Source organism: Oratosquilla oratoria, chromosome 10 (genome assembly GCF_046742065.1).
Source record: "Oratosquilla oratoria isolate Oo_2021 chromosome 10, ASM4674206v1, whole genome shotgun sequence".
Lineage (NCBI taxonomy): Eukaryota > Metazoa > Arthropoda > Malacostraca > Stomatopoda > Squillidae > Oratosquilla > Oratosquilla oratoria.
Window position 1 is genome coordinate 11,441,974 of NC_134786.1, and position 13,490 is coordinate 11,455,463.

At 37.5% G+C, this 13,490-nt stretch overlaps 13 non-coding genes across 13 annotated transcripts; all 13 read left to right on the top strand.

The window, feature by feature from the left end:
- Positions 1–192: 192 nt before the first annotated feature.
- TRNAD-GUC (transfer RNA aspartic acid (anticodon GUC)) lies at positions 193–264 on the top strand. The gene has a single exon. It is a non-coding gene; the product is annotated as a tRNA-Asp (tRNA).
- A 92-nt stretch (positions 265–356) lies between these two features.
- On the top strand, positions 357–427 carry TRNAG-GCC (transfer RNA glycine (anticodon GCC)). Its single transcript has one exon. It is a non-coding gene; the product is annotated as a tRNA-Gly (tRNA).
- A 1,944-nt stretch (positions 428–2,371) lies between these two features.
- Positions 2,372–2,443, top strand: TRNAD-GUC (transfer RNA aspartic acid (anticodon GUC)). Its single transcript has one exon. It is a non-coding gene; the product is annotated as a tRNA-Asp (tRNA).
- Positions 2,444–2,533: 90 nt separating this feature from the next.
- Positions 2,534–2,604, top strand: TRNAG-GCC (transfer RNA glycine (anticodon GCC)). The gene has a single exon. It is a non-coding gene; the product is annotated as a tRNA-Gly (tRNA).
- Positions 2,605–4,544: 1,940 nt separating this feature from the next.
- Positions 4,545–4,616, top strand: TRNAD-GUC (transfer RNA aspartic acid (anticodon GUC)). The gene has a single exon. It is a non-coding gene; the product is annotated as a tRNA-Asp (tRNA).
- A 91-nt stretch (positions 4,617–4,707) lies between these two features.
- Positions 4,708–4,778, top strand: TRNAG-GCC (transfer RNA glycine (anticodon GCC)). Its single transcript has one exon. It is a non-coding gene; the product is annotated as a tRNA-Gly (tRNA).
- A 2,001-nt stretch (positions 4,779–6,779) lies between these two features.
- Positions 6,780–6,851, top strand: TRNAD-GUC (transfer RNA aspartic acid (anticodon GUC)). The gene has a single exon. It is a non-coding gene; the product is annotated as a tRNA-Asp (tRNA).
- Positions 6,852–6,942: 91 nt separating this feature from the next.
- Positions 6,943–7,013, top strand: TRNAG-GCC (transfer RNA glycine (anticodon GCC)). The gene has a single exon. It is a non-coding gene; the product is annotated as a tRNA-Gly (tRNA).
- A 1,891-nt stretch (positions 7,014–8,904) lies between these two features.
- Positions 8,905–8,976, top strand: TRNAD-GUC (transfer RNA aspartic acid (anticodon GUC)). Its single transcript has one exon. It is a non-coding gene; the product is annotated as a tRNA-Asp (tRNA).
- Positions 8,977–9,067: 91 nt separating this feature from the next.
- TRNAG-GCC (transfer RNA glycine (anticodon GCC)) lies at positions 9,068–9,138 on the top strand. Its single transcript has one exon. It is a non-coding gene; the product is annotated as a tRNA-Gly (tRNA).
- Positions 9,139–11,075: 1,937 nt separating this feature from the next.
- TRNAD-GUC (transfer RNA aspartic acid (anticodon GUC)) lies at positions 11,076–11,147 on the top strand. Its single transcript has one exon. It is a non-coding gene; the product is annotated as a tRNA-Asp (tRNA).
- Positions 11,148–11,238: 91 nt separating this feature from the next.
- On the top strand, positions 11,239–11,309 carry TRNAG-GCC (transfer RNA glycine (anticodon GCC)). The gene has a single exon. It is a non-coding gene; the product is annotated as a tRNA-Gly (tRNA).
- A 1,890-nt stretch (positions 11,310–13,199) lies between these two features.
- On the top strand, positions 13,200–13,270 carry TRNAG-GCC (transfer RNA glycine (anticodon GCC)). Its single transcript has one exon. It is a non-coding gene; the product is annotated as a tRNA-Gly (tRNA).
- Positions 13,271–13,490: the final 220 nt, after the last annotated feature.

Here is a 13,490-nt window from a genome sequence, read left to right on the forward strand (position 1 = left end):
GTTGATCAAGATAGATCTTGAACTCAGTCCGAGGATTGAGTGTCAGACTCTCAAAGCTGCACTGCCTAATAGATGTGAGGATGTTGACTGGTTTTGAAAACGTGCAACAGCTTCACTATTCATCTTGGTTCATCATGTCTAATATGGTGCGTTCACTCTATATATACATTGCTTTCTTTATGCTGTATTTATTCCTCGGTAGTATAGTGGTGAGTATCCCCGCCTGTCACGCGGGAGACCGGGGTTCGATTCCCCGCCGGGGAGACAATTATTTTCAAAACAAAAATTACATCATTTCTCGAGACTCACTCCAGAGGACGTACCAGACACAGTCTCATCACAAATAGCAATTCGTTGCATCGGTGGTTCAGTGGTAGAATTCTCGCCTGCCACGCGGGAGGCCCGGGTTCGATTCCCGGCCGATGCAGGTTTATGATAGTATTGGTTGGCAAAGAAATAAATGCGTTTGTGAGACCCGTAAACCATTAACCATAAACCAATTACATTCTAGCAAAATACTGATCCTTGTGGGACTCCACTGCATACCTCTCTCTAAGTAGATGTCATATCTCTGAGCATTACCTTCATTTTTCTTCCATGCAAAAAGTCCTCCATCCATTTCAATAGTTTATCTGGTATCCTTCCTATGGTTTCCATTTTTTTTTTTTTTTTTTTTTTTTTTTTTTTTGTGAGGAACTTTATCAAACGCTTTTCGTAGCTGTAGGAAAGTGCAATCGGCCCCCCCGTCCCCCCCCCTTTTCTTTGTATTATATCTTGTAGTCATGAGTAAAAGCGTGATTTTCCCTATCTAAATCAGATTTGTCTCTGATTAATTATATTGTTATCCTCCAGATATTTTGTCCATCTACTTTTTATAACATTTTCACATATGTTTGCTATTGTGCTTATAAGAGAAACCGGTCTGTAATTTGTTGGGTCTTCTTTATTTCCTCCTTTGTACATTGGTAGGATATCAGTATTTTTACAGTCGTCTGGCATTTTTCCTTCTTTGAGCGAACAACTTATTATGTTCTATATTTTGTCTGCTAGTTCTCTCTTTACATTCTTTTAATATCCAATTTGCTATTCCATCTGGGCCATGTGATTTTCTGACATTGAGGTTCGTTATTTGATCCATTATTTCCTTCCGTGTTATTATGATTTCCTTCATGGGTTGGGGGGTTTTCATTTCTCTCCCTGCAACCAGTTGTATTTTTTCTCTAGTGTAAACAGACTTTAAGTGTTTGCACATAACTTCAGCCATTTCGGTATCTTGTGTGTATTCTGTGTTTACTTGGCACAGTTTCATATTTCCTGTTTGTTTTTCAGTTTCCCATTTACATATCTATAGAATAGCTTTGGTTGAACTTTACATTTTTCTATCATGTCTTTCTTATAGTTACATTTCTTTTCCCTGCGTATTTTTACATATTCGTTCGTATGATTACAATATATTTGCCACTTTTCAGGTTTCCTGTCTTTTCTCCATCTCTTCCAAATTTTGTCTCTTCTATCTTTCGCTTTGCTGCACTTTCTATTAAACCCGTACTTAATATACACCCTTTCCTGTGTTTGCTTTGGTACATATATTTCCACACCTTTTTACATCTTCATCAGAATCAACTAATTTTTCTTCCCCTTGTGTTTCTTTTTGTAAAAAAAAATCCCATTTTCTTTTAAGAAAAAATATTTTACGTTTCTAAAAGTCCGCTTTGCCATACATCAGTCTACCTCTTCTGTGTTTCTCATTTCTCTTTATATCTCCTCCTCTAATTCTAACTCGAGTAGTATATGGCCACTTTAGAATTGGTACCTTGTATTCAATCTTGTCTACTATCTCAGATTTTGACGTATAATTCAAATCTAGTCTCGATGGTTCTTCTTTATTTCTAAATCTAGTGTTTTCCTTTACCCACTGTGTCATTGTATGTTCCATAGCTGTTTGTGTGTGTGTTCACACTAGTGGTTTTAACAGCGGCGTTTTAATTACAGTATAAGTCAATGGAGGTATTCACACACAACTGCACATTTTTCTTTGAGTGTGCGGTACTACCACGGTTTTCGCACAATTCAAACTGATGGCATGAACAAAGTCTTAGTGTCGTATATATAAATTGACGGCAATGGTCTTGTGAATCTCCCACACCTTGTGTGAAAAAGTGTAAGAAATATAGTTGAAGTTGATAAAGATAGATCTTGAACTCAGTCCGAGGATTGAGTGTCAGACACTCAAAGCTGCACTGCCCAATAGAGGTGAGGTTGTTGACTGGTTTTGAAAATGTGCAACAGCTTCACTATTCATCTTGGTTCCTCATGTCTAATATGGTGCGTTTACTCTATATATACATTGCTTTCTTTATACTACCTTTATTCCTCGGTAGTATAGTGGTGAGTATCCCCGCCTGTCACGCGGGAGACCGGGGTTCGATTCCCCGCCGGGGAGACAATTATTTTCAAAACAAAATTACGTCATGTCTCGAGACTCACTCAAGAGGACGTACCAGACAAAGTCTCATCACAAATTGCATTGGTCGCATCGGTGGTTCAGTGGTAGAATTCTCGCCTGCCACGCGGGAGGCCCGGGTTCGATTCCCGGCCGATGCAGGTTTATGGTAGTATTGGTTGGCAAAGACATAAGTGTGTTTGTGAAACCCATAAACCATTAACCATAAATCAATTACATTATAGCAGAATACTGGTTCTTGTGGGACTCCACCAATTACCTTCTCCCAAGTAGAACTCATATCTCTGAGCATTACCCTCATTTTTTTTTTTTTTCATGCAAAAAATCCTCCATCCATTTCAATAGTTTACCTGGTATACTTCCTATGGTTTCCAGTTTTCTTATTTGTATTTTTTTTTCTTTTTTAGGAACTTTATCAAACGCTTTTCGTAGATCTAGGAAAGTGCAATCGGCCCATCAGTCCCTTCCCCCCCTTTTTTATTATTATATTTTGTAGTCATGAGTAAAAGCGTGATTTTCCCAATCTTAATCAGATTTGCCTCTGATTCACTACATTGTTATCCTCCATATATTTTATCCATCTACTTTTTATAGCTTTTTCACAGATTATAGCTATTGTGCTTATAAGAGAAATCGGTATGTAATTTGTTGGGTCTTCTTTATTTCCTCCTTTATACATTAGTACGATATCAGTATTTTTACAGTCGTCTGGCATTTTTCCCTCTTTGAGCGAACAACTTATTATGTTCTATAATTATTTGTCTGTTAGTTCTCTCTTTACATTCTTTTAATATCCAATTTGCTATTCCATCTGGGCCATGTGATTTTCTGACATTGAGGTTCGTTATTTGATCCATTATTTCCTTCCGTGTTATTATGATTTCCCTCATGGGTAGGGGGGTTTTCATTTCTCTCCCTGCAACCCGTTGTATTTTTCAATAGTGAAAACCGACTTGAAGTGTTTGCACATAACTTCAGCCATTTCGGTATCTTGTGTGTATTCTGTGTTTACTTGGCACAGTTTCATATTTCCTGTTTGTTTTTCAGTTTCCCATTTACAATCTATAGAATAGCTTTGGTTGAACTTTACATTTTTCTATTATGTCTTTCTTATAGTTACATTTCTCTTCCCTGCGTATTTTTACATATTCGTTCGTGTGATTAAAATATATTTGCCACTTTTCAGGTTTCCCGTCTTTTTTCCATCTCTTCCAAGCTTTGTCTCTTCTATCTTTCGCTTTGCTGCACCTTCTATTAAACCAGTACTTAATATACACCCTTTCCTGTGTTTGCTTTGGTACATATATTTCCATTCCTTTATACATCTTCATCAGAATCAACTTATTTTTCTTCCCCTTGTGTTTCTTTTTGTAAAAAAATTCCCATTTTCTTTTAAGAAAAAATATTTTACGTTTCTAAAAGTCCGCTTTGCCATACATCAGTCTACTTCTTCTGTGTTTCTCATTTCTCTTTATATCTCCTCCTCTAATTCTATCTCGAGTAGTATATGGCCACTTCAGAATTGGTATCTTGTATTCAATCTTGTCTACTATTTCAGATTTTGACGTATATCTAGCCTCGATGGTTCTTCTTTATTTCTAAATTTAGTGTTTTCCTTTACCCATTGTGTCATTGTATGTTCCATGGCTATGTGTGTGTGTGTTCACACTAGTGGTTTTAACAGCGGTGTTTTAATTACAGTGTAGGTCAATGGAGGTATTCACATACAACTGCACATTTTCCTTTGAGTGTGCGGTACTATCGCGGTTTCCGCACAATTAAAACTGATGGTATGAACAAAGCCTTAGTGTCGCATATATAAATTGACGGCAATGGTCTTGTGAATCTCCCACACCTTGTGTGAAAAAGTGTAAGAAATATAGTTGAAGTTGATCAAGATAGATCTTGATCTCAGTCCGAGGATTGAGTGTCAGACCCTCAGGGATGCACTGCCTGATGGAGTTGAGGATGTTGACTGGTTTTGAAAATGTTCAACAGCTTCACTATTCATCTTGGTTCCTCATGTCTAATATGGTGCGCTCACTCTATATATACATTGCTTTCTTTATACTGTATCTATTCCTCGGTAGTATAGTGGTGAGTATCCCCGCCTGTCACGCGGGAGACCGGGGTTCGATTCCCCGCCGGGGAGACAATTATTTTCAAAACAAAAATTACGTCATGTCTTGAGACTCATTCCAGAGGATGTACCAGACACAGTCTCATCACAAATTGCATTCGTTGCATCGGTGGTTCAGTGGTAGAATTCTCGCCTGCCACGCGGGAGGCCCGGGTTCGATTCCCGGCCGATGCAGGTTTATGGTAGTATTGGTTGGCATAGACATAAGTGTGTTTGTTAAACCAATAAACCATTAACCATAAAACAATTACATTCTAGCAAAATACTGATCCTTGTGGGACTCCACTGAATACCTCTCTCTAAGTAGAAGTCATATCTCTGAGCATTACCCTAAGTTTTCTTCCATGCAAATAGTCCTCCATCCATTTCAATAGTTTACCTGGTATCCTTCCTATGGTTTCCAGTTTTCTTAGATTTTTTTTTTTTTTTTTTTTTTTTTTTTTTTTTTTTTTTTTTTTTTTTTTTTTTTTTTTTTTTTTTTTTTTTTGCGAGGAACTTTATCAAACGCTTTTCGTAGCTCTAGGAAAATGCAATCGGCCCATCCGCCACCCCCCTTTTCTTTGTATTATGTCTTGTAGTCATGAGTAAAAGCATGATTTTCCCTATCTAAATCAGATTTGTCTCTGATTCATTATATTGTTATCCTCCAGATATTTTATCCATCTACTTTTTATAACTTTTTCACAGATTTTTGCTATTGTCCTTTACAAGAGAAACCGGTCTGTAATTTGTTGGGTCTTCTTTATTTCCTCCTTTGTACATTGGTAGGATATCAGAATTTTTACAGTCGTCTGGCATTTTTCCTTCTTTGAGCGAACAACTAATTATGTTCTATATTTTGTCTGCTAGTTCTCTCTTTACATTCTTTTAATATCCAATTTGCTATTCCATCTGGGACATGTGATTTTCTGACATTGAGGTTCGTTATTTGATACATTATTTCCTTCCGTGTTATTATGATTTCCTTCATGGGTAGGGGGGTTTTCATTTCTCTCCCTGCAACCCGTTGTATTTTTTCTCTAGTGTAAACAGACTTGAAGTGTTTGCACATAACTTCAGCCATTTCGGTATCTTGTGTGTATTCTGTGTTTACTGGGTATAGTTTCATATTTCCTGTTTGTTTTTCAGTTTCCCATTTTCATATCTATAGAATAGCTTTGGTCAAACTTTACATTTTTCTATTATGTCTTTCTTATAGTTACATTTCTCTTCCCTGCGTATTTTTACATATTCGTTCGTGTGATTAAAATATATTTGCCACTTTTCAGGTTTCCTGTCTTTTCTCCATCTCTTCCAAATTTTGTCTCTTCTATCTTTCGCTTTGCTGCACCTTCTATTAAACCAGTACTTAATATACACCCTTTCCTGTGTTTGCTTTGATACATATATTTCCACTCCTTTATACATCTTCATCAGAATCAACTTATTTTTCTTCCCCTTGTGTTTTTTTTTTTTTTTGTAAAAAATTTCCCAGTTTCTTTTAAGAAAAAATATTTTACGTTTCTAAAAGTCCGCTTTGACATACATCAGTCTACCTCTTCTATGTTTCTCATTTCTCTTTATATCTCCTCCTCTAATTCTAACTCGAGTAGTATATGGCCACTTCAGAATTGGTACCTTGTATTCAATCTTGTCTACTATCTCAGATTTTGACGTATAATTTAAATCTAGCCTCGATGGTTCTTCTTTATTTCTAAATCTAGTGTTTTCCTTTACCCATTGTGTCATTGTATGTTCCAGGGCTATGTGTGTGTGTGTTCACACTAGTGGTTTTAACAGCGGTGTTTTAATTACAGTGTAGGTCAATGGAGGTATTCACATACAACTGTACATTTTTCTTTGAGTGTGCGGTACTACCGAGGTTTCCGCACAATTCAAACTGATGGTATGAACAAAGCCTTACTGTCGCATATATAAATTGACGGCAATGGTCTTGTGAATCTCCCACACCTTGTGTGAAAAAGTGTAAGAAATATAGTTGAAGTTGATAAAGATAGATCTTGAACTCAGTCCGAGGATTGAGTGTCAGACCCTCAAAGCTGCACTGCCTAATAGAGGTGAGGATGTTGACTGGTTTTGAAAATGTGCAACAGCTTCACTATTCATCTTGGTTCCTCGTGTCTAATATGGTGCGCTCACTCTATATGTACATTGCTTTCTTTCCTCTGTATCTATTCCTCGGTAGTATAGTGGTGAGTATCCCCGCCTGTCACGCGGGAGACCGGGGTTCGATTCCCCGCCGGGGAGACAATTATTTTCAAAACAAAAATTACGTCATGTCTTGAGACTCACTCCAGAGGATGTACCAGACACAATCTCATCACAATTTGCATTGGTCGCATCGGTGGTTCAGTGGTAGAATTCTCGCCTGCCACGCGGGAGGCCCGGGTTCGATTCCCGGCCGATGCAGGTTTATGGTAGTATTGGTTGGCAAAGACATAAGTGTGTTTGTGAAACCCATTAACCATAAATCAATTACATTATAGCAGAATACTGGTTCTTGTGGGACTCCACCAATTACCTCCCAAGTAGAAGTCATATCTCTAAGCATTACCCTCATTTTTCTTCCATGCAAGTCCTCCATCCATTTCAATAGTTTATCTGGTATCCTTCCTATGGTTTCCAGTTTTCTTAGTTGTATTTTTATCAAACGCTTTTCGTAGATCTAGGAAAGTGCAATCGACCCATCCGTCCCCCCCCCTTTTTTATTATTATATTTTGTAGTCATGAGTAAAAGCGTTATTTTCCCAATCTAAATCAGATTTGCCTCTGATTCATTATATTGTTATCCTCCAGATATTCTATCCATCTACTTTTATAGCTTTTTCACAGATTGTAGCTATTGTGCTTATAAGAGAAATCGGTATGTAATTTGTTGGGTCTTCTTTATTTCCTCCTTTATACATTGGTACGATATCAGTATTTTTACAGTCGTCTGGCATTTTTCCTTCTTTGAGCGAACAACTAATTATGTTCTATATTTTGTCTGCTAGTTCTCTCTTTACATTCTTTTAATATCCAATTTGCTATTCCATCTGGGCCATGTGATTTTCTGACATTGAGATTCGTTATTTGATCCATTATTTCCTTCCGTATTATTATGATTTCCTTCATGGGTAAGGGGGTTTTCATTTCTCTCCCTGCAACCCGTTGTATTTTTTTCTCTAGTTAAACCGACTTGAAGTGTTTGCACGTAACTTCAGCCATTTTGGTATTCTGTGTTTACTTGGTACAGTTTCATATTTCCTGTTTGTTTTTTCAGTTTCCCATTTACATATCTATAGAATAGCTTTGTTTGAACTTTACATTTTTCTATTATGTCTTTCTTATAGTTACATTTCACTTTCCCGCGTATTTTTACATATTCGTTCCTGTGATTAAAATATATTTGCCACTTTTCAGGTTTCCTGTCTTTTCTCCATTTCTTCCAAGCTTTGTCTCTTCTATCTTTCGCTTTGCTGCACCTTCTATTAAACCAGTACTTAATATACACCCTTTCCTGTGTTTGCTTTGGTACATATATTTCCACTCCTTGACACATCTTCATCAGAATCAACTTACTTTTCTTCCCCTTGTGTTTCTTTTTGTAAAAATTTTCCCATTTTCTTTTAAGAAAAAATATTTTACGTTTCTAAGAGTCCGCTTTGCCATACATCAGTCTACCTCTTCTGTGTTTCGCATTTTTCTTTATATCTCCTCTAATTCTAACTCGAGTAGTATATGGCCACTTCAAAATTAGTACCTTGTATTCAATCTTGTCTACTATTTCAGATTTTGACGTATAACTTAAATCCAGTCTCGATGGTTCTTCTTTATTTCTAAATCTAGTGTTTTCCTTTACCCATTGTGTCATCGTATGTTCCATGGCTGTGTGTGTGTGTGTTCACACTAGTGGTTTTAACAGCGGCGTTTTAATTACAGTGTAGGTCAATGGAGGTATTCACACACAACTGCACATTTTTCTCTGAGTGTGCGGTACTATCGCGGTTTCCGCACAATTCAAACTGATGGTATGAACAAAGCCTTAGTGGCGCATATATAAATTGACGGCAATGGTCTTGTGAATCTCCCACACCTTGTGTGAAAAAGTGTAAGAAATATAGTTAAAGTTGATAAAGATAGATCTTGAACTCAGTCCGAGGATTGAGTGTCAGACTCTCAAAGCTGCACTGCCTAATAGAGGTGAGGATGTTAACTGGTTTTGAAAATGTGCAACAGCTTCACTATTCATCTTGGTTCCTCGTGTCTAATATGGTGCGCTCACTCTATATGTACATTGCTTTCTTCTTTCTGTATTTATTCCTCGGTAGTATAGTGGTGAGTATCCCCGCCTGTCACGCGGGAGACCGGGGTTCGATTCCCCGCCGGGGAGACAATTATTTTCAAAACAAAAATTACGTCATGTCTTGAGACTCACTCCAGAGGATGTACCAGACACAATCTCATCACAATTTGCATTGGTCGCATCGGTGGTTCAGTGGTAGAATTCTCGCCTGCCACGCGGGAGGCCCGGGTTCGATTCCCGGCCGATGCAGGTTTATGGTAGTATTGGTTGGCAAAGACATAAATGTGTTTGTGAAACCCATTAACCATAAATCAATTACATTATAGCAGAATACTGGTTCTTGTGGGACTCCACTAATTACCTCCCAAGTAGAAGTCATATCTCTGAGCATTACCCTCATTTTTCTTCCATGCAAAAAGTCCTGCATCCATTTCAATAGTTTACCTGGTATCCTTCCTATGGTTTCCATTTTTTTTTTTTTTTTTTTTTTTTTGTGAGGAACTTTATCAAACGCTTTTCGTAGCTCTAGGAAAGTGCAATCGGCTCATCCGCCACCCCCCCCCATGTTTTTTTTTCGTTTTTTCTTATAGTCATGAGTAAAAGCGTGATTTTCCCTATCTAAATCAGATTTGTCTCTGATTAATTATATTGTTATCCTCCAGATATTTTATCCATCTACTTTTTATAACTTTTTCACAGATTTTTGCTATTGTGCTTATAAGAGAAACCGGTCTGTAATTTGCTGGGTCTTCTTTATTTCCTCCTTTGTACATTGGTAGGATATCAGTATTTTTACAGTCGTCTGGCATTTTTCCTTCTTTTGAGCGAACAACTTATTATGTTCTATATTTTGTCTGTTAGTTCTCTCTTTACATTTTTTTAATATCCAATTTGCTGTTCCATCTGGACCATGTGATTTTCTGACATTGAGGTTTGTTATTTGATCCATTATTTCCTTCCGTGTTATTATGATTTCCTTCATGGGTAGGGGGGTTTTCATTTCTCTCCCTGCAACCCGTTGTATTTTTTCTCTAGTGAAAACCAGATTGAAGTGTTTGCACGTAACTTCAGCAATTTCGGTATCTTGTGTGTATTCTGTGTTTACTTGGTGCAGTTTCATATTTCCTGTTTGTTTTTCAGTTTCCCATTTACATATCTATAGAATAGCTTTGTTTGAACTTTACATTTTTCTATTATGTCTTTCTTATGGTTACATTTCTCTTCCATGCGTATTTTTACATATTCGTTCCTGTGATTAAAATATATTTGCCACTTTTCAGGTTTCCTGTCTTTTCTCCATCTCTTCCAAGCTTTGTCTCTTCTATCTTTCGCTTTGCTGCACATTCTATTAAACCAGTACTTAATATACTGTACACTCTTTCCTGTGTTTGCTTTGGTACATATATTTCCACTCCTTTATACATCTTCATCAGAATCAACTTATTTTTCTTCCCCTTGTGTTTCTTTTTGTAAAAAATTTCCCATTTTCTTTTAAGAAAAAATATTTTACGTTTCTAAAAGTCCGCTTTGCCATACATCAGTCTACCTCTTCTGTGTTTCTCATTTCTCTTTATATCTCCTCCTCTAATTCTAACTCGAGTAGTATATGGCCACTTCAGAATTGGTACTTTGTATTCAATCTTGTCTACTATCTCAGATTTTGACGTATAATTCAAATCTAGTCTCGATGGTTCTTCTTTATTTCTAAATCTAGTGTTTTCCTTTACCCACTGTGTCATTGTATGTTCCATGGCTGTTTGTGTGTGTGTTCACACTAGTGATTTTAACAGCGGCGTTTTAATTACAGTATAAGTCAATGGAGGTATTCACACACAACTGCACATTTTTCTTTAAGTGTGCAGTACTACCGCGGTTTCCGCACAATTCAAACTGATGCCATGAACAAAGCCTTAGTGTCGTATATATAAATTGACGGCAATGGTCTTGTGAATCTCCCACACCTTGTGTGAAAAAGTGTAAGAAATATAGTTGAAGTTGATCAAGATAGATCTTGAACTCAGTCCGAGGATTGAGTGTCAGACACTCAAAGCTGCACTGCCTAATAGAGGTGAGGATGTTGACTGGTTTTGAAAATAGGCAACAGCTTCACTATTCATCTTGGTTCCTCATGTCTAATATGGTGCGTTTACTCTATATATACATTGCTTTCTTCTTTCTGTATTTATTCCTCGGTAGTATAGTGGTGAGTATCCCCGCCTGTCACGCGGGAGACCGGGGTTCGATTCCCCGCCGGGGAGACAATTATTTTCAAAACAAAAATTACGTCATTTCTCGAGACTCACTCCAGAGGACGTACCAGACACAGTTTCATCACAGATTGCATTCGTTGCATCGGTGGTTCAGTGGTAGAATTCTCGCCTGCCACGCGGGAGGCCCGGGTTCGATTCCCGGCCGATGCAGGTTTATGGTAGTATTGGTTGGCAAAGACATAAGTGTGTTTGTGAAACCCATAAACCATTAACCATAAACCAATTACATTCTACCAAAATACTGATCCTTGTGGGACTCCACTGCATACCTCTCTCTAAGTAGAAGTCATATCTCTGAGCATTACCCTCATTTTTCTTCCATGCAAAAAGTCCTCCATCCATTTCAATAGTTTACCTGGTATCCTTCCTATGGTTTCCAGTTTTCTTAGTATTTTTTTTTGCGAGGAACTTTATCAAACGCTTTTCGTAGCTCTAGGAAAATGCAATCGGCCTATCCGCCCCCCCCTTTTTCTTTGTGTTATGTCTTGTAGTCATGAGTAAAAGCATGATTTCACTATCTAAATCAGATTTGTCTCTGATTCATTATATTGTTATCCTCCAGATATTTTATACATCTACTTTTTATAACTTTTTCACAGATTTTTGCTATTGTCCTTTACAAGAGAAACCGGTCTGTAATTTGTGTTACGTGTTATTATGATTTCCTTCATGGGTAGGGGGGTTTTCATTTCTCTCCCTGCAACCCGTTGTATTTTTTCTCTAGTGAAAACCGACTTGAAGTATTTGCACATAACTTCAGCCATTTCGGTATCTTGTGTGTATTCTGTGTTTACTTGGCACAGTTTCATATTTTCTGTTTGTTTTTCAGTTTCCCATTTACAAATCTATAGAATAGCTTTGGTTGAACTTTATATTTTTCTATTATGTCTTTCTTATAGTTACATTTCTCTTCCCTGCGTATTTTTACATATTCGTTCCTGTGATTAAAATATATTTGCCACTTTTCAGGTTTCCTGTCTTTTCTCCATCTCTTCCAAGCTTTGTCTCTTCTATCTTTCGCTTTGCTGCACCTTCTATTAAACCAGTACTTAATATACACCCTTTCCTGTGTTTGCTTTGGTACATATATTTCCACTCCTTTTTACATCTTCATCAGAATCAACTTATTTTTCTTCCTCTTGTGTTTCTTTTTGTAAAAAAAATCCCATTTTCTTTTAAGAAAAATATTTTACGTTTCTAAAAGTCCGCTTTGCCATACATCAGTCTAAATCTTCTGTGTTTCTCATTTCTCTTTATATCTCTTCTAATTCTAACTCGGAGTAGTATATGGCAACTTCAGAATTGGTACCTTGTATTCAATCTTGTCTACTATTTCAGATTTTGACGTATAATTTAAATCTAGTCTCGATGGTTCTTTATTTCTAAATCTAGTGTTTTTCCTTTACCCATTGTGTCATTCTATGTTCCATGGCTGTGTGTGTGTGTGTGTGTGTGTGTGTTCACACTGGTGGTTTTAACAGCGGCGTTTTAATTACAGTGTAAGTCAATGGAGGTATTCACACACAACTGCACATTTTTCTTTGAGTGTGCGGTACTACCGCGGTTTCCGCACAATTCAAACTGATGGTATGAACAAAGCCTTAGTGTCGCATATATAAATTTATGGCAATGGTCTTGTGAATCTCCCACACCTTGTGTGAAAAAGTGTAAGAAATATAGTTGAAGTTGATCAAGATAGATCTTGAACTCAGTCCGAGGATTGAGTGTCAGACTCTCAAAGCTGCACTGCCTAATAGAGGTGAGGATGTTGACTGGTTTTGAAAATAGGCAACAGGTTCACTATTCATCTTGGTTCCTCATGTCTAATATGGTACTTTTACTCTATATATACATTGATTCCTTTCCTCTGTATCTATTTCTCGGTAGTATAGTGGTGAGTATCCCCGCCTGTCACGCGGGAGACCGGGGTTCGATTCCCCGCCGGGGAGACAATTATTTTCAAAACAAAAATTACGTCATGTCTTGAGACTCACTCCAGAGGACGTACCAGACACAGTTTCATCACAGATTGCATTCGTTGCATCGGTGGTTCAGTGGTAGAATTCTCGCCTGCCACGCGGGAGGCCCGGGTTCGATTCCCGGCCGATGCAGGTTTATGGTAGTATTGGTTGGCATAGACATAAGTGTGTTTGTGAAACCCATAAACCAATTACATTCTAGCAAAATACTGATCCTTATGGGACTCCACTGAATACCTCTCTCTAAGTAGAAGTCATATCTCTGAGCATTACCCTCATTTTTCTTCCATGCAAAAAGTCCTCCATCCATTTCAATAGTTTACCTGGTATCCTTCCTATGGTTTCCAGTTTT